The sequence below is a fragment of the Aquarana catesbeiana genome, linkage group LG07 (assembly GCF_042186555.1).
Source record: "Aquarana catesbeiana isolate 2022-GZ linkage group LG07, ASM4218655v1, whole genome shotgun sequence".
Classification (NCBI taxonomy): Eukaryota; Metazoa; Chordata; class Amphibia; order Anura; family Ranidae; genus Aquarana; species Aquarana catesbeiana.
The window spans coordinates 271,126,283-271,145,625 of NC_133330.1; the positions used below are offsets into that span (position 1 = coordinate 271,126,283).

Sequence of the window (19,343 nt, forward strand, 5' to 3'; positions counted from 1 at the left end):
CCTGTGACAGATCCCACGGTTCTGTTAACTCCCGCCACACCAGAAAAGATTATGGCGACAGTGGTGGGTGGAGCATCGAGGGAGGAAGATTTCACCTAACTCTTTTTTATTTTAAGCATTAATGTCTAACTGTGTAAGGAGGCAGAATTACGAAAAGTGAAGGGTGAAGGTAAGCTTTAAAGTGGCATACACCTTTTAAGACTTAACGTGTGTTTGCACTGCAGGTTTAAAAAAAATGCCTGGATTTCTGCTTTAGATGTGGTAGGAGCTTATATAGGACTATAGACTGTCTCTCCAGTCCCATGTGACAGTGCGTGGGCCTAGTGATTGGTTGCACAGGCACTGAGCTCTGCATCATGTTAGTATCAGGTAGCTTCATGCACAGTAGCAGGGTCAAATAGAAAACAAGTATAAACCGCAGGGGGTGAGGTGGGAGTGAACCTATTGCCAATCCTAACCCGAAAACTGTAGCTGCTGACTTTTAATAAACAGACAATTACCTGTTCAGGGATCCACCATCCTCACCCTAGGTGTTTTCTCACTGGTCTTGAGTCCCCAGGGTCAGCATGTTAATTGTGGGCAGCCAGTTGTAACTCCTTGCAGCTTGACAATCGGCCACCCACAGTGAATGTACGAGCCGTGTTGCGTTTTGTGAATGGTCTCACAGCCTTCTGGGACCTAGGATGGGTCCTACAAGGCTGCGGGCAGGGAGGGGGGAGAAGAATTTTTAAAAGTAGGTACCCACTCCCTCCCCCCCAAAAAAAAGGAAGCGTGGAGGGGCAGGAAGAGTGGAACTTCCCCTTTTCAATGAAGTTCCACTTTAAATTCCCTGCTCTACTCCCCCTAACTTCTGCAGTGCAATTCTGATTGGTCAAAGCCAGCACAGAGAATGATTCTGATCCATCACAGGAGCCCTGCAAAAAGAAGAGGTAGACTTAAAATTAGGGCGGCACAGTGGTGTAGTGGTAGCACTCTCACCTAGCAGTAAGAAGGGTCGCTGGTTCGAATCCCAATCACGACACTACCTGCCTGGAGTTTGCACGTTCTCCCTGTGCCTGCGTGGGTTTCCTCCGGGTACTCCGGTTTCCTCCCACACTCCAAAAGACATGCTGGTAGGTTAATTGGATCCTGTCTAAATTGTCCCTAGTATGTATGAATGTGAGTTAGGGACCTTAGATTGTAAGCTCCTTGAGGGTAGGGACTGATGTGAATGTACAATGTATATGTAAAGCGCTGCGTAAATTGACAGCGCTATATAAGTACCTGAAATAAATAAATAAATAAAATAAATAAATAAATAAAATCCCCAGAACGCTGCACCGGCTTTGTGGGCAATGACACCTCATCACCTACAGAGGTACGTACAGTGGAGACCAGGGGCAGGATGGGAAGGATGTACGGTGTTAGTTCACCTTTCATTTTTTCTGAAAAAAGAGAACTAAAGCTGGCCGTAGATGGAACAAAATGTGGCCGGTTCAGCAAGGAACGGGCACATTTTGATCCATGTGTGGCTACTATGGTTGAACAGAAGGCGATCTACCAATTGACTTTTGCTCAACCTGTCTGTTGTTATTTTTTTTCTTAAACAACGTCGCAGGCAATAGGCTGCAGCGCTGATCTGTGTATTCTGATGGCGGGGGAGTCTCTCCGCAGTCAGAATACAACACAGAGGAGAGGATTCCTGCATCCGCATTGAACAATGGGGTGGGGGGACGAGGTTGACTGAAAAGACTGACCCATGTACAGCCAGCTTTACACTTTAATATAGTGCAATCAAATGATCAATGTCCAAGATTGTGCAGTACTGCAGTTGAGTAGCAGAAACTATTAGCATTTAATCCCCTCTTCTCTGCTCCATCGAAGTCAGCGATGGCAGGAGATTGATCGGACAACAGTCTTTTAATTAGGAGATACTTAGGTGATTTTTTCCATTCAAGTACATCTCTGCGAGATTAATCCCAAGAGACTAATCTCCTAACAATAGCCTGATACCTTCCTGCAGTAACACAAAAGATCAATTTTTTTGCACTAGGAGATATATTCAACCTTTGACATTAAAGCACCCATGAAACCCATGGGCTAAATAGCTCCTTTAAAAAGTTCATGGAAAGCATCTTGTAGGTATCAGGTCCTCACCCTACCTGCGTCTGTGCATTTAAAGTGTTCTGTGTAGCTCGTCAGCCCTGTTCTGTGTTTATCCCCCTTGTCTGCCCCCTCCGGTGTGTCTCTGTGTGTGCGCTGCCTTCACTGTCACTGATTCCTTTTACACTGTGTGGGCAGGAGACTGATTTAAACTGTCTTTCCTCTCTTTTCTTTTCTCATTCTGTTCTTTTTTTCCCTCCTCCTGCTTTTTCTCCACCTTCTTTTCCCATATCTCCTCCTGTTTTTTTTTTTTCTTTATCCTTTTATATTAGAAATGATTTCCTTTGGCATTACCCACACCCTCTCGTAGCTAACTGCAGAAACCATGCATTAAATAAGGTAAGCTGCTCTGTCTTTTTTTTTTTTTTTTCATTCTGTGCCGAAGCTGTAAGTGTATTCTCTTTAATTGGCTCTTGAATAGGAGATAGTATGGATTATAATTATTATTATCTGCTAACTGCTCTGCATTCTCTACAAGCCCCGAAAGGATCTCTTAGGATGGAGCAGCAAATACAACCTGTTGTGGTGACAGCTCCAGCAAATTGCTCTCTCTCAACAAATCTCCCTGACAAAAATCTATTCACATTTGTCTACTGCAAACGTAATAATTGTGTTTTATTTTTTATGACAGATCAATAGAGGTTTTTCATTACTATTAACCATTGGCTGCTAGTAGTCTTAGTTTGCACTGTGTGGTATATATGTATATGTATTGCAGTAGAGAAAGGTGCGAGGAACGTATTTGATTAAAACCAGTTTTCAATGTCCTTTTTTTTTTTTAGCAGTAGTGTACATGTTCATGTTCAGAAAACTAAGGTGATGCATGGGGGGAATTTGCATTTGTATTGAGTGCATTGTACGTGCTTGGCAGCTCTAAAGCTTAAGAGTTCTAGAGAAGCGTACATTAACACAGAGAGTGCTAGTTTTATTGGAAGTTCACCGTGTGATGGTTTGAAGGGTCAGTTCATTCCAACATTGAAATACAGGCTTTTGAACTGAAGTACCTACTTGTTATATCTCTTGGGGTTCCAGTTGGAAGATTTCCCACCAGAGTTTCTGCATCTTTACCGTAACGCTTAAGTCTCAGTTCTTCTGCTGTAAAGTAAATGAAAAGAAGATGAAGTAGAGACTCTTTAATCATAACCATGGATGGACTTGGATCTTGCCACTCAAGTTCTTGATAGGTAAAAGGAGCCAGTAGGCATTTTCAAGCTGTAGGCTTCTACTATATCATCAGTTTTTCGACAGACTTACCTTTTAATTGGTGTGATCGCCCAGACTCAACAGCCTAAACAATGAAGATTCTTTTAGCAACTTTGCAGAGTTGATGGGTGCTGTTTTGCCTGTTAACTTGCTATTTTTAATCTTGTAAGGTGATTTGCATTTATCCTTCTGAGCGAATAAGAAACTCAGTCACTGAACTCCATTTCCGTTTCTAAAAACCCTTCATTCAGCGTGTGTCTGTATTTCAATTTATTTGCCTGTTCATGACCTTTCTAGACTGTTTACCAGTTCTGAACCTGTTTTTATTCCGATTTTCTGGTTTGTAGTATTTATTGCTATGACAACCATATTTTAGGGTGCTGTTGAAAGGAGACAGATCAGCATTGGCTTTTACAAAGCGCCAATTAATCTGAGTAGTTCTGTGCTTCCTAGCTCAGCACTTGATGCTTATTTAGCAAGGCAGTACAAAGAGAAGGAAGATGTACCAAGGGTAGTTACCCATGGCAACCAGTTGAGTTGCAAATTACTGAAATCAGATCGCTGAAGGCATTGGTTCATTGCTGTTGGTCACTGCCCTTTGCCTTCCCGTGGGTTACTATACTTTTTTTTCTCTACTAGCTCTTTAAGGAATCACAGGTTGACCAATTTACATTTTACCAATTTACGATTTACAAAGTTAAGTAACCCATTTTGTCCAGTAATTAAAGGGCCCCAGGTCACACAAGCCTAAACTAGATAATGCACAGTCACTTTATAACCTCCACAACTATGATTAACCAAAACGAATACTTGCTTGGAAACCAAATCAGAGCAGTAAACTGCATCCTTTTTTTTGGGTTGGAATAGTTAATTCACTATTGATTGTGCTTGCTCAGAATACAAGATAAAAACCCTGCAAATTAGTTTGGAACCCAGAATATTTTGTAATTTCCATGAAAGTTTTTGCATACTAATTTGTTAATTAGGAAGCACTTGAGGCACATACTATATGTGGATTTGCATAAGAAATCTGACCTTGAATATATCAAATGCTTCCTCTGGACCAGTCTGAATCACGTTTTCTGTAGATATATTTACTCATGCAGTCAGCAAGCATGGATGTTGAGCACTCTTAGTAGCAAATCTCATGATCTCCACCAGCACCTGTTAATAGGGTGTGACTTTATAGAATATTGATTGACAGCTATATTTCCCTTGGGCTTTTATATCTCTTCAATTAGCTTTACCCTCTGTGGTAGGCAAGCAGTCTTAAAAGAGGAGCCAATAATTAAATTGACCCCCTGCATCTAGTGCACCTGTCATTAGACGGCATGGAATCATCCATATGGATCATTGTGGAGGAACTGGCGGAGAGCTAGCATTGAACTGTATTTATGTTCAGAATGTAAAATCATTATATTCATTTCCACATTGTCTTTCAATTATTTCTAGTCTACTCCTATTAATCTGAACAGTCTTGAAATGTGTTACCTTACTTTGTGAAGAACCCCACACATTTTCTTCTTTGAAATCTAGGACAATGTATTCACTATTCCATGTGAGTAGGCACTGCTGTGTCACACATTGCACAGAGCCTGCCTTCTGAATTACAGAAGAGCTGAGAGGAGGAGTTTCAGAAGGCAGAGTCAGTACAGGAATCACTGCTTGCAGGCAGCAAAGTACCATGGGTTATGTAGTCCTTAGACATTGAACGTAAACTGCAGAGGAGAAGCTGCAAAGCATACAGGATGTTGTGGAAAGAGATAGCCGACACACAGACAGCAACCACAACATGAAAGGTGATTTTTCATGTAAGCTTATATGGAATTGTCAAAAATAACTATCGTTTGTATTGTTATTACTATGCTGATGTTATAAAATGAAAGTGTATGCTATGACCATTGATCTCATTTAAAGTGTGATTAACCACTTGACCTCCGGAAGATTTACCCCTCCTTCATGATCAGGCCATTTGTTTGTGATACGGCACTGCGTTGCTTTAACTGACAATTGGACGGTCATGCAATGCTGAACCAAAATAAAATTCATGCCCTTTTTTTCCCAAAAATAGAGCTTTCTTTTGGTGATATTTGATTACCACTGCATTTTTTTATTTTTTGCACTATAAATAAAAAAGACGACAATTTTGAAAAAAACTCCAATATTTTTTACTTTCTGCTATAAAATATATCCAATAAATGGCACTGGGAAGGGGTTAAACATCTAGAGCAATCAATGGGTTAACTGTGTGCCTAGTCAGTGTTTATGTGTACTGTATGAGCTTCTTTTACTAGGGGAAGAGATGGATTCTAGTCCCTGCTTTGCAGGAACACAGAATCCATTCCTTCCCCTCTGTTAGAACGACGATCTTCCTTGTTTACATAGGGTGATCACCATTCTGTGTTGCTTAATGATGATCAGCGGATGCCAGAGGACATTGCGTGCCAGGCACCTGCAGATTGGCTTCTGCTGTGAAGAATCACAGCAGAAGTGGCCCGCCAGAGGCGTGCGCACAAAAAACAAAACAAAAAAAAAACTATCAATAGATACTGCATTGCATGCTGTTCATACTCATTCAGTCACTATGGGATTTGTTTTCTATATTTGGAAAAAAAAGCCTGGTTGATCCTGCTGCTCTCTATCCCTCCCTCCTGTTAATGTCCCCACTGCAGCTGGGGATTCTACAGAGCAACCGTTGACAGCTCATGCTCAGTTTTAAGTGAGTTTCTATGCTGAGCATGTCCTCCCTATCACATCTAAGCAGACCATGTGACTACAGAGTCACACATGTGGGTGTATACAGTCTGGTAAATGACAGTCCTCTCCCTCCCTCCTACATGTCCTGAAACAGGTAAACACAGTAAGTATGGGACATTTCATCTTGATTGATGAAGGCTTCACCCCCCTCTTATTCTTAGCACATACACACAATAGACACAGGCTGACACAGTCTGCGATTGGCCGAAATCCACTCACACCATGCTATTGCCAAAAAGTAAAGATTTTATTTCAAATATATTTGTATAACAATTTAATACAGTTTATTGATAAATTCTTTTTTTTTACTCTGTATTCCAAAGGCTTTTTTTTTTAACATGTGACCAGCAGCAGAGAACAAGAAGCTCCTCCTGCCACTGTTCTCCTACAGACAGGCTGACAGCTGTCTGGTCATTAGCCTGGGCTTATGACATCATGCGTATCCAGTGAGAGTTTGCCAGGCAGGGAGTGGGGATGAGTCATAAGAGGGCCAATTAAAGCTGCTGAGCTGGAGGTGTGCATCTGTGTGTCTGTGTAAATCCAGGAAGTCAACAGGCAGGGAGGGAAATTTCTGCAGCATATTTGACAAATACATAATCACAGTATATATAAAATAATTTGCAAAGTGGTTGAAGGGAAGCTTCAGAATAGCAAAGACGTTTTTATCACATATTATGTGAGCAGACTGCAGTTCCTCTTTAAAGCCTATATCATCAGCTCCATCTATTGGCCAAAATGTGGTATAGCTTTTTCATTGAGGTTTTTCAGGAAACTATACCTCAATTTGGCCACCAGAAGGCACTGACGATGCAAGCATTAATCTCTTACTCAGAAGAAATACAGGGCATCATATGTTTATTAATATTTTGTTTTATTAATAGACACCCAAGAGACCAAGCTGCTGAAATAAAGCTAGTTAGCACCTAAAATAAAAAAAGCCTAAGAGACCAAGCTGCTGAAAGAAATACATTTAAAGCTATAGTGTATACACCCGTCGATTTGCATGTGCGGTGATGTCATTGGCTATTGCCAATGTGAATATCTCCTAAACGGTGCACATTTAGTAGATATTCATTGTACCTACAGGTAAGCTATAGTATAAACTTACCTGTAGGTACAATTTAATAATGAGCCTTTACTAGTGCTTTAAAGCGGTAGTAAACCACAGCACTTAAAAAGGGCCCCTTGGTGTTTGGCGGAGCAGGAGAGGGCCCCTTGGTGTTTGGCGGAGCAGGAAAGGGCCCCTGGGTGTTTGGCATAGGAGGAGAGGGCCCCCAAGGTAGTTGGGGAGGAGGAGAGGGCCCCTAGGTGGTTGACAGAGGAGGATCGGGCCCCCAGATATTTGGTGGAGAAGGAGACGGTTGGCCAGCAGTGGAAGAACAGGCCCTTGGGTGGTTGCAGAAGGAAAGGGTCCCCCATGTGGTTGTTGGAGGGGGCAGGGCCGAACCGGGTAGGAGGGCCATTGCCCCTCGTGCCGCTCTGATGCCCCATAGAAGAGGCTGCACTGCTGTACCTGCTCAGCTTCCACTTGCTAGAGACCCAGCCCTGCCCCTCTAGCGATGCCAGTTGCCAAGGAAGACAGTGGAGCTGTGTCAGTCCCGCATCTGAAATCAGAGCTGAACATGGAGCTGGAGCCCTTTGCCCTACACAATGACAGCACCCAAGGTCAAATTGCTCAGCTCCCCAGAGGGCATCATGCTGGCCTATGGCAGCCTGCTGGGGATGGCTCTGCTCCCCATCTTCGGGGCCATGAGGAGTGTTAGCTGTGCCCAGGGGAAGGTGAGAGGTGAGCGTGGCTGTGACATTATATAGCATATAGACTCTTTGTACATCATTAGTAGTTTTGGTTAGAGTTCTCCTTTAGATGTTTAACCCTGTGTTGTTTGTCCCCCCAGCTGTGAGCGACTGAGAAATGACATCCCGATATGCTGGGACTGTGGGGGACTGAGGAATCCTCATATGATATGCCTCAGTCCCCACAGAGGGCATTACAAGTCCCAGCATAGCAGGCTATCATTCCTCAGACCCCTACAGAGGGCAAAAGTCCCATCATAGCAGGCAGTCATTCCTCAGTCCCCTACAGTGGGCACTACCAATCCCAGCATAGCATGCTTCCATTCCTCAGTGAGAAAAGGCAGACTGGGAGGGATTGAGGAATGGAAGTGTAAGGGTGACTCTGGAAACTCTGATGCAAGGGGAAGCTTTGGTGACCACAGAATTCCCTGTTACAGTCCCCAGCTTTCTCAGGGTTCCCAGAACTCCCCTTATATCAGAGTCCCTAGAGTTCCCCCTTACTTCAGAGTCTGCAGTGTTCCCTCTTACAGTGTAAATGGGAACTCTGGAGACTATGATGTAAATGGGGCTCTGCAAACTCTGATTTAAGAGAGGGACTCTAATGTAAATAGGAATTCTGTGGACTCTGATGTAAGGGGAAACGCTGGGGATGTAGGGAGGGAATGCTGGGGAGAATCTGTTTTAAAGGAGAACTTTGTGGACTCTGATGTAAAGGAAAACGCTTCTGTAAGGGGGGCACTCTGGTATAAGGGGGAACACTATGGACTCTGATGTAAGGAGGGACTCAGAACCATGACCTATAGGGAAATGCTGGGGACTGTGATGTTAGGGGGGGACTCTGATGTGAACAGAGTCACGCTACGCCACTGGAAGATATTCACTGTACCAACAGGTAAGCCTGTAGGTACAAATGCAAAAAAAAGGACTCTACTACTGCTTTAACTACTGAAATGGTTACTAAGAGACCAAACTGCTGAAATAAGAGTAAATGGCTACAGAAAATAAATACAAAAACACCACACTGTTGAAATAAAACAGATATTGAAAAAAAGTGCTAAAGAACATGAAGAAGCAAAATTGCTAAAATACGACTTGCCTACTAAAATAAGTAATTGCAAAGCACTAAAAAACCAAGCTGTTGAAAAAAAAAATACTTAGCTACTGACATAAATACTAAAAAAACACTAATGCCCCGTACATACGGTCGGACATTGATCGGACATTCCGACAACAAAATCCTAGGATTTTTTCCGACGGATGTTGGCTCAAACATGTTTTGCATACACACAGTCGCACAAAGTTGTCGGAATTTCCAAACGTCAAGAAGGCGGTGACGTATAACACGTACGACGAGACTATAAAAGGGCAATTCAGAACCAAGCGCGGCACCCTTTGGGCTCCTTTTACTAATCTCATGTTAGTAAAAGTTTGGTGAGAGACGATTTTCCAGACGCTTTTTCAGACTCGTGGTTTTCAGATCCCATTTCTGGTGTTCAGTTTGTGCTTGTGGGTTTTGTATCTGTTCTTCAGTGCGTACAGCGAGTTCCCATTGTGTTCTTGTTTGTTCGTTACTGTTTTTCAGGTCGCTCTTCACAGGCCTTGCTGTTCTTCAGTGCGTTCTGTTACTGCGTTCTGAGCAACCGACCGTTTTCTAGCCATGTTGTGTATACGTACTCCTCGTAGAGTTCGTGCTGTGCGGGGGCTTGGTGTTGGGGTCCTGACCTTGACACAAGTCCAGTCCATGAACAGGGTGGGGAGGAGTTCATGGACTAAGAATTGGTTGCTCCAGCTTGACCAGTTCTCTCATATGCCTTTGCTCCGTGAGATCCATGAGAATAATCCTGATGATTTCAGGAACTTTCTCAGGATGACGGACCCCGTATTTCACCGTTTGTTGGCTTTGCTGACCCCTTATATCAGCAGGCAGGATACCTGCATGAGGCAAGCCATCACTCCGGAGCAGAGGCGGTACTTGGCGACGGGGAGAAGCCTGCAGGACCTCAAGTTCTCGACAGGCATCGAGTGTGTACAGTGCATAAGAAATAAAGCTGCGGAACTAAGACTAAATAGCTAATTAAATAAATACTAAAGTGCTAAGTGGTAAGCATAAAAGTGTAGTTTTAAATTGTGAATGATCCCGGACAAATCTGGTAGAATAATCTGTTTTTTGTGTTGGCAACCCATTACCACTGCAGTACCTAAAAGCAAAATGTTTATAGCAACTTTCCCCCACCTGTGGAATTGCAGCTATTAAAGAGCTACAGTTTCCAACCTGCTCTGCCAGGCAGGTCCTGCATGTATAGTATTTGTATGGAAGTTGTCAGCATAGCATGCTGGGAGTTTTAGTTACAGAGCAGCTTGGGAGCCTCAGGTGGGGAGGGGCAAGTCTGCAGTGAATTGGGCTATCTTTATTTTAGAGGAGGTCAAGCCAGTATGTTTTAATTTTTGTAACTTTGGTGCAGCTACAGTATCTATTTTTATAAAAGGACTTTTTTTAAGCAATAGTGAACTACAACTGAAGCTTTTATGGCATGTGTTATTTCATTGCATATTTATGACATCTGAAAAATTAATTTATCATACCAAATAAAATGAATTTATCACAGCTAAAAAAGTAAGTTGTAACTTTTTCATCATAAGCAAAATTCACACTATCACTGGATTAAAAGCTATATTTTATATACAGCATATATTATGGCACTTTATCTGTATCTATATCCATATCAAAACTAATGCTGCCTTACTGGTGCCCATAGGTGTGAACAGCCTATTGCATTAGGATGTGCACCTCAAAGCTCAAGCACATATGCATGTATGCATATGTATATATACTGACGGTATCAGTAGAGCAGTGGATGGTGTCATTAGAGCAGTGGATGGTGTCAGTAGTTTTATTTTATTTATATTATTTATTTATTTTTTACAATTTTTTAAATTATTTTTACATTTTTTTTTTTAATTCTTTCTTACAAATGTTTTAGGAGCCCCATTAGTGGGCTTTGGTGAAATATCATTGGTTTTAAACAGGGTAAATCTGTGCCACACAGGTTGATTAGGGTATGCCGAGGCACACCTGGCACACCCTGTAGGCACGCCTATGCTGGTGCCAATAATCAAGACCTAAAATAAATCTGTCCTGTAATATACCAATGACATTATTTTGTCGCTGGCCCAAATTATCTTGGCCAAAATGTTGGCATCAAGAAAAGCTGCCCTATGGCAAATACCAGAGTTTTCAAATGACCAGACTGGGCCTGCTGGGGTGCATGGCTCTCATTGGCTATACAGCAGTTATGTGGAAAAAAAAGCCCAGTGCAAGGTGCTATACAGAAAAAAAATAGACAAGAATAACTGCTGCAAGGGTTTTCACTTAACAGTGTGCATGGCAACTGATAAAGAGTGTAAAATCCGTAGTTCTTATTCATTCAGAAAACCAGAGGGTGACTTTCTATTATTCAATAACCATTTCACTGCTTGTGCTCCCAGCACAGCACTTTTTTAATGAGTCAGTTCAGCCAAGATTAATCATTGCCTTTTTTGGTGGATAATGGAGGGTTAAGGTTGACCGTCAAAACTGAAAGAAGGCTTCACTGTGCCAGCGCTCTTCCATTGTCAGAACCGTGTTAAAAAAATAACTAAATAAAAGGGTATTTCTGAGTATGAAGCCACATATGACTCTTCTCCCCCACGGTTCAGCACCCCATGCCTGGACAGCCACTTGCCAAGCCCAAGTACTGCCATGTAGATCATGGCAGTACTTTTGACCAACCTTTTGACCTTCCTGGGCCACATTGGAAGAGGAATCGTCTTGTGCCACACATAGAATACACTAATGCCCCGTACACACGATAGGATTTTCCGACGGAAAATGTTCGGTGGGAGCTTGTTATCGGAAATTTCGACCGTGTGTAAGCTACATTGGACGGTTTCCATCGGAATTTCCATCATACAAAATTTTAGATCTGGTTCTCAAATTTTCCGACAACAAAATCCGTTGTCGTAAATTCCGATAGTGTGTACACAATTCCGACGCACAAAGTTCCACGCATGCTCAGAATCAAGCATAAGAGCTGCACTGGCTATTGATCTTCATTTTTCTCGGCTCATCGTACGTGTTGTATGTCATGTTTTCTTGGCAATCAAAATTTCTGACAAGATTTGTGTGACCGTATGTATGCAAGACAAGTCTGAGCCAACATCCGTCAGAAAAAAAAACATGGATTTTGTTGTCGGAAAATCCTATCATGTGTACAGGGCATAACAATAAGGATAGCTGTTGAGCAGAAAAAGTCGGGCAGATCACAAGTTAACAATTGCTCATACAGACAACCTGTAATCTGAGTAATAAAACTTAATTTTGTTTGTATTTTTTTACTATAAAGGTATAAAAGGGCAACTAGACATGTGCAGAATGGAAAAATTAGTTTTGTTTCAGATAGATTTGTTATGTTACTAATTTTGTTTCATTGATTTGTTTCAGAATTTGTTTAGTTTTGTTTTCTTTAATTTCCTTTCGTTTATTATTTTCTAATTAATTCCAAATTTTTGGAATGATTCAGATTAGGATCAGTCGAAAAATGATGGACCAATTTGAATTCTGTGTAAAAAAAAATATCTGATTTTTAAGGAGCGAGCCGGGGACTCATCAGCTGTCAGCTGAAAAAGTTGAAATGTAAACAAAAGAATGTTGACGATGAAAAATGCAGAAAAAAAACTGTGTGGGGTCCCTTTTGGGCCTTGTACAGATTTTAGAGGGAACCCCACGTAAAAAAAACGGCGTGTGGTCCCCCCCAAATCTATATCAGACTCCTATCTGAGCGTGCAGTCTGGCAGGCCAGGAAAGGAGAGGAGGAGCGAGAGAGCCCCCCTCCTCCTGAACCAAACCACATGCCCTCAAAATGGGGGGGTGCTTTTGGGCAGGGGTGGCTCAGCCCCCCCCCCCCCCAAAGCACCTTGTCCCTATGTTAATGGGGACAAGGGCCTCTTCCCCACAACCCTGGACTGGTGGTTTTGAAGGTGCGGGCAGGGGGGCTTTTTTCTGCATTTTTCATTATCAACATTCTTTTTTTTACATTCATCTGTCAGTGGGGAAGCCCGTTGACAACTGATGAATCATCAATTGGTAAGGGCACGGCGGCCAGTTTCCCGGCCCATTCCTTAACAACCAGCGATTCTTCACGTTCTGAAAATTTGGAATTTGTTGGAAAATCAATAGAATGAATGCACTGGAGCTAGAAAAACTGGACATAAAATCAAAGTCTGCCTTTTTGCTTTGGTTCAACTGCTCACGTGTCAGAACCTCTGTAAGCTTTTTTTTATTACTTTGAGATTTAGAAAAGGAGGAGTGCTACACCAGTGTTTGAGAGTGCAATTATTATTTTTTTCATCATAGTGAAGCAATCCAAATCCTAATGCGTTTCAGGGGTTTTAAGGAACCCCCTTCATCAGGGCTACAACAGTACAGAGAAAATGTACACAATTAATAATGGAAAATATGGACAAGCTGTATTTGTCTAAATTATGCAAACAGAGGCCACAAGTTGTTCAAATATGAGTTGGTTATTTATGTGTTGACCATGTAACATTTATATATGGAAAAGACTATGTAACATGTGCTAGGAATCTTCTCTTTTTATGATATGTGATGAATTTTGTTATTTTTACCCACTGTTTGGGAGATTTAACACCATGTTCAGAATTTGTAGTTTTCATTTATTTACCGTGAGTCATCCTGGACCACCCGTTTTGTTGTTTTTTCTTTATTTATGAGTTTATTTCCACCTTTCTCCCCTTTCAGTTACTATGTAGTCACCAACATCCAAAATGAAGGGTAAGACAATATCTTCAGTAAGAATATAGTTAGGAGTAATAATTTCGATAAAGATGTTATTGTCAACTTGGAGAGGTTTCCATTTATCCTTCTATTTGGGCACCAGGGCAGGAAGTGAACGAAATATCCCCAAAGACAAACAGCAATAAAAAAACACTCTATTCAATGCTGAAAGCAAAATATGACAAAAACTTTGACAGAAAGTTGTTTTGTAACTCATACCTACAGTATTTAACTACTTTATAGAGATAAACATGATCTCATTCTCCTTTCTCAAATTGACATAAGAGATTGTGGCCAACTTACTAAAATGATTCATATAGGAAGAACTGATTGCTCCACCATGATTATAAGGTCAAGTAATCTCAATTTATGTCCATAATGCAGCTCAGCGGGGAGGGGATTATAAAGAGATTTTCTTTAAGATAGACTCCAACTGTACCACATTTCCTAGTATTCTACCAATTTTAAACTATGTTCCCTGTTTCCAATGATGTGCATTGGTTTGTATAGGGATTTGATTAAAGTATGGTACATTTTTTGTTGACTGTGGAGATATCTGGTTACTTGAATTCCCTGCCTTGCTTTATTATTGAGTACCCTACTATGATTCTCCCTAAGAACCACCTCCTTCCCACTCCACCATCTTTATCCTCCCACTCATTTCATGAGATACTGTTGGCAAGTGCACAGAAAGAGACACCCGTTGGGAGGCTCCTCAGGTGCAGGGGACATGTTGATTGTGACATGCAGAGAGTGGTATATGTCTTTACCTGCATCTGTGGAGCTTTCTATGTGGGAAAGAGCATTAGAACAATTAGAAGATGTCTTTAAGATTATGTAAATGATATACTGTACATATCTTTAATTTAAGATCAACAATAGCAAGACATTTCAAATTTGAACACAACGGAGAGGTAGAGCTGATGCGATGTTGGGTAAATTGAACAAGTGTAAAAAAATCAACAGGTCTTTGAAAAGGAAACAACCTGGATTTGGAAACTAGGCTGAAAGATAGTCTGAGCTCTAGCTTATTCTCATAATTACTTTAGTTATATAATGTAATATATTTTTTTAATGTAATCATTTTTTTCTCTTGCCTTTTTAAAGGCTAAGCTAACTTTTTACAAAAAAATGAATAAAAATATTTTGCAGGTAAAAAAAATGCACATTTATTATTTTTCAACAGCAGCCTGCAAAGTATTGAACCCGTGATCAGCAGATTGCAGGTGCCACTTCTGGCTCCTGCACAGTCTCCTTCCAGCTCTCAGCTTGTACCTCTGTACAGGCTATCAGCTTACAAGCTGGAGGGAGTGTGAATGGACTACGAGCATGCTAATCAGTATGCTTGTGGTTCATTCAAACTACACAACTACAACTCTCTCCTCCAACATGGTCTTTTGGTCACTTATGCCCCACTCATCTTTTCCCCTGAGGACTATAGGGTTGATTTACTAAAGGCAAATCCACTTTGCGCTACAAGTGCACTTGGAAGTGCCGTTGCTGTAGATTGGAGGGGAAGATCTGAAATGAGGGGAAGCTCTGCTGATTTTATCATCCAATCATGTACAAGCAAAAATGCTGTTTTTTATTTCCCTTGCATGTCCCCCTCAGATCTATACCGACTGCACTTCCAAGTGCACTTGTAGTGCAAAGTGGATTTGCCTTTAGTAAATAAACCCCATGTCCCTTCTATTCTTGATTGAATAGGAGAAAGATCTTACTCAGCAAGTCTCACCTGAGCAGAGGGAGTTTGTTCTCTATTTTGCTCACAAATCCTCCTTCAATCCATCCTTAAAGCTTTAGGAATCTGGATACAAATTATTACCCAGATGGTACTGGGTAACCACGAGACTGCACCTTATTTTCCCAAATGTGGACTTCAATTGCTAAAGGTGTGAAGACTTCAGGGGTACATCGATTCACATTTTTTGGACTTGCCCACAGATAAATCCCTTTTACGCGCTTTTTTTTTTCAATTTGGTCTTGGAACTCACAGGCCTGTCTCTTATAAACAATCCAGAGACTTGTTTATTACATTTAAATTCCATATCCAAACAGAAGTACCGCCACTCCCTGGTAATTTATCTTCTCAATAGGAACATAAAAATGGGCCTCTAAGCGTGCTCATTTGTCAAGCTCAAGCTCCTTTGTTGAAAGGAGCACTTATGCCCGCTGCTAGCATCGTGCATGCTCAGAAACACATCGCTGCACTGTGGTCCATGGTCCGGTCCGGTCTTCTTTTTTAAGGTAAGTGGCCTAATTTGTGAGTTAATAAAATTCTATTAAAGATTACACTTAGAGGTGCTTTTCCATTTCCTTTTGTTTCCCTGTTTATTAGAGTCAGCTTCTGCTCTAAGAATTAGCTTGCCCTGGTGGATGGACATCTTGGACTGCTTTTGTCTAAATTACACCTTACTTTATTGAAACTCTTTTGGAATAACACTACTAATCTGTCTTAGTAGATAGTTGATGTGCTCTCCATTACACCTATCCCTTGTGTTCGTATCTTCTCAATGAGGCCAGAGCATATATCCCAGTCAATTGGAAATTCACTTTATTCCCAACGGTAGGTCACATGATTGAGGCTGTAAACACCATAATGACAATGGAGGAACTTACTTTGTCCTTCCTGTAGCAAATACAAATGTTCCCGCGCTCACAGACTAACCGGTTTGCAGCCTCCCCTGAATCGCACCCCCAGAGGGGTGAGAAATTGTTGTCAGCTAAGTGTTAGCTGAGACACCTGGGGACGGCTGCACTGGACCTTAGGACGCCATTCCATCGTCTGTTAATGCATGCCTATTACCCCTGCAGGGGTTTAAGGAGCTGGTGAGTGGGGATCCTTAAGGGGGAGCACCAATAAGTCACTGGATATCAGCAATTTTCTTCACGAGAGTCACCACTTACAAGAACTTTGTCTATGCTGGAGCTTCACATTTACACTTTATTATTTGTTCACCACATGTTAAATTCGTTTTTCTATATATCCATCAAGATTTTATATCTTCATTTTTCACTATGCATATCTGATGGGACTGTGGTTTATTATGGACTTTAGATCTATCTGATATATATTTGGTTCACTTGTTGGACACTGTATAGTATTTTCATTTACTGGTCGTTTGTAGGGTGTATACTATATTATAATTCCCTATACCACTTGCTAGGGGGGATTCTAATGGTAAGATCCCTCCCCACGCAACGGGTGGGGGATTTCCTTTACTCTTATTTTTATGGTAGTATTTACGAGTGGTCCTTATCACTCTGAGTATATAGGCACGGTTTATTACTTTCAATAGGTACCCCGGCACAGGTAGCGCCATTTGTCCTTCCTGTGCTATTCTTTGATATGGGGGGATTTAGTAACTGTACCTTAGGACAGTGGCAGTTAGGTCCTGGGGTGGCGTGAACCAGTGTTTGTTTTATAAATGTTGAAGGATATAGTATTATGGTTTTTTTTGTTACATCTTATGCTGCCGCTGTCATCGTATTACCTCCGCTCATCCTCTTAATGACAAAGTTGGAACTAGACTGTCTTACCCACTGGCTTACCATCAATTTATTGAGATGATTTATTGACTCTAGTAGCATTGCCGTTGCTTTGATAACATGGTACATTCTACTGTAGAAAAGGAGGGGATGGAAGGTAAGGGCACCATGGTGGAGGCACATTTTAAAAATGTTGTGCATGGACAAAATGTTTCTTATGGTTACTGAATAACCAGAAACCTGTAACATGTAGGACCAGATTTAAATCAGAAACCACTCTCTCCTGCTGCTGGATAATGTATACGCTCTATCACATACAGTGCTAATTATAGAGCCCCGAGCCCCCCCCCCCACACACACACACATATGATATACCACCACCAAGCTGATCGCCAATTCCAGTATAGATGTCAGTTTAATTGCTGGAGATATCTCTGTATATTTGGGATCCGCATGATATCAGGCCATGAATGGTTTAACTTGTCAACTGGCGTAGCTCATTATGCTGAGTGGCTGATTTACAGTCATTGAAAAAACAGATTGCTAGAAAGAGTGAGCTGTCATCCTGCTGTCTTAAGGCTGAAATCTAGGCAGATATAGAAGACACAAGTTAATGAAGCTCTGTAATCATTGATACATCATTACATTTATTTTTTAAATATAAGCAGTGTAAGTACCTAAACTGGACTTGGTATCAGCCTCTTGCAGTCTCTCTAAACCAGAGGTCAGACAGAGAAAGGGCAGCAGAAGCCAATCAGTTCATGTGCTGGCAAGAAGCATGCTGATGGGAGGAGACAGCAGAGAGATGAACCCTCCCTGTCCCTAAAAACTTACCTGGCTCCACTCACTGATCCAGTGCTGTCCCATCTGCAGCACCATCCCTTCTCTTCCTGGTCTCACAGGAGACACATCCATAGGCTTTTGCTGTTGTCAGTCAAATTTTATTAGGAGGGAATAGGGGGTGTCTAGGGATGAACACAGCCTGGCTTTGGAGGAATGGAGAGCACCGGTGGGGTCTCCAGAAGAGAAAGTAAGGGACCGCTCTGGGCAATACCAGTACACAGAGCAGGTAAGTATAACATCTTTTTTATTTTATTGAAAAAAGAAAAAACTTTATAATCACTTTAAGAGCAGCATCTTATATAGTATATAAAACAGGACCAGAACAGGAAGTAAGAGGAAGTCACTACAAAGTGAGGGAATCCGGGTGTGTCCCCCAGGTCACCAGAACTAGTGTCCCCAATAGAAGATTTCCCCTCTAGTAGTGTTCTGATGTTAACCCAAAATTTAGGATTTTCTTTTAATTTCACTTTTGATGATAATGGTAAACAGGACAAATAGGGAATCTCCCTAAAAAAGGCACAGACAGCAATAAAAACTGACAGGTGTTATAATCCCTCTCCACTTTATTCAAAACTATAAAAAAGTTTTGCCTTTATTTATACTTTAATATTGCTTTAACCTCTTAACGCTGAGCAGCCGCATAACTACGGCTCTGTGTAAACCAACTACCTTGCCGAGAGCCTGCTCCCTGCGCATTCCCAGCATGGTAGTCAGCGGGTCCCGGAAAGCTCCCAATGCATGCTAGCGATCGGGAGCTTTCCGACCATGTGATCGCTGTGATAGCCAATCACAATGGTCACGTGACCCTCCCGGCTTTCTGAACCCCTAAAGGGCCAGGAGGCAGTCAGCGGGTAGGGGTTGAGGTATCAGTCTACTTGTGTAGATATAAATGTTGGGGTGTGTTGCTGATGCTCACAAGAATTGAAAAAGTGACTTGGATAAACTATGAAACATCTTCAACATTACAGAACAAGTCCAGTTAAAAGTGACCTTGTCAAGGGACCTTGGGTAAAAGATGTTTTGGTGCACTAGCTATACAGTCTTTATGGCCAACAAACGATGTTGGTGAACTTCTATTTTCCTACCAGAATGTTGAGGCATTCAAAATCCATTTATTCTTTCCAACTCAACTTTTCATCCCCAAGAGACATACAGTAAATATCCACTTTCCCTCACTTTTACAGTAGTGCTGGAGTTTGTGAATGGAAGATAACCCCATTCACTTGAATAGGTCGCGGCAGCGAATTCGGCGGCAGCACAGTTTTTTCATTAGCCACAGTAT

General features: G+C 41.7%; 1 protein-coding gene across 4 annotated transcripts in view; it reads left to right on the forward strand.

The window, feature by feature from the left end:
- Window positions 1-2,246: 2,246 nt before the first annotated feature.
- CACNA1E (calcium voltage-gated channel subunit alpha1 E) overlaps window positions 2,247-19,343 on the forward strand; it is a 1,300,209-nt gene continuing 1,283,112 nt past the window's right edge. For all 4 annotated transcript variants that reach the window (XM_073593343.1, XM_073593351.1, XM_073593342.1 and 1 more), the window contains exon 1: window positions 2,247-2,481. The gene's annotated coding sequence lies outside the window, so the exon portion shown is untranslated. The remainder of the gene's footprint in view (window positions 2,482-19,343) is intronic.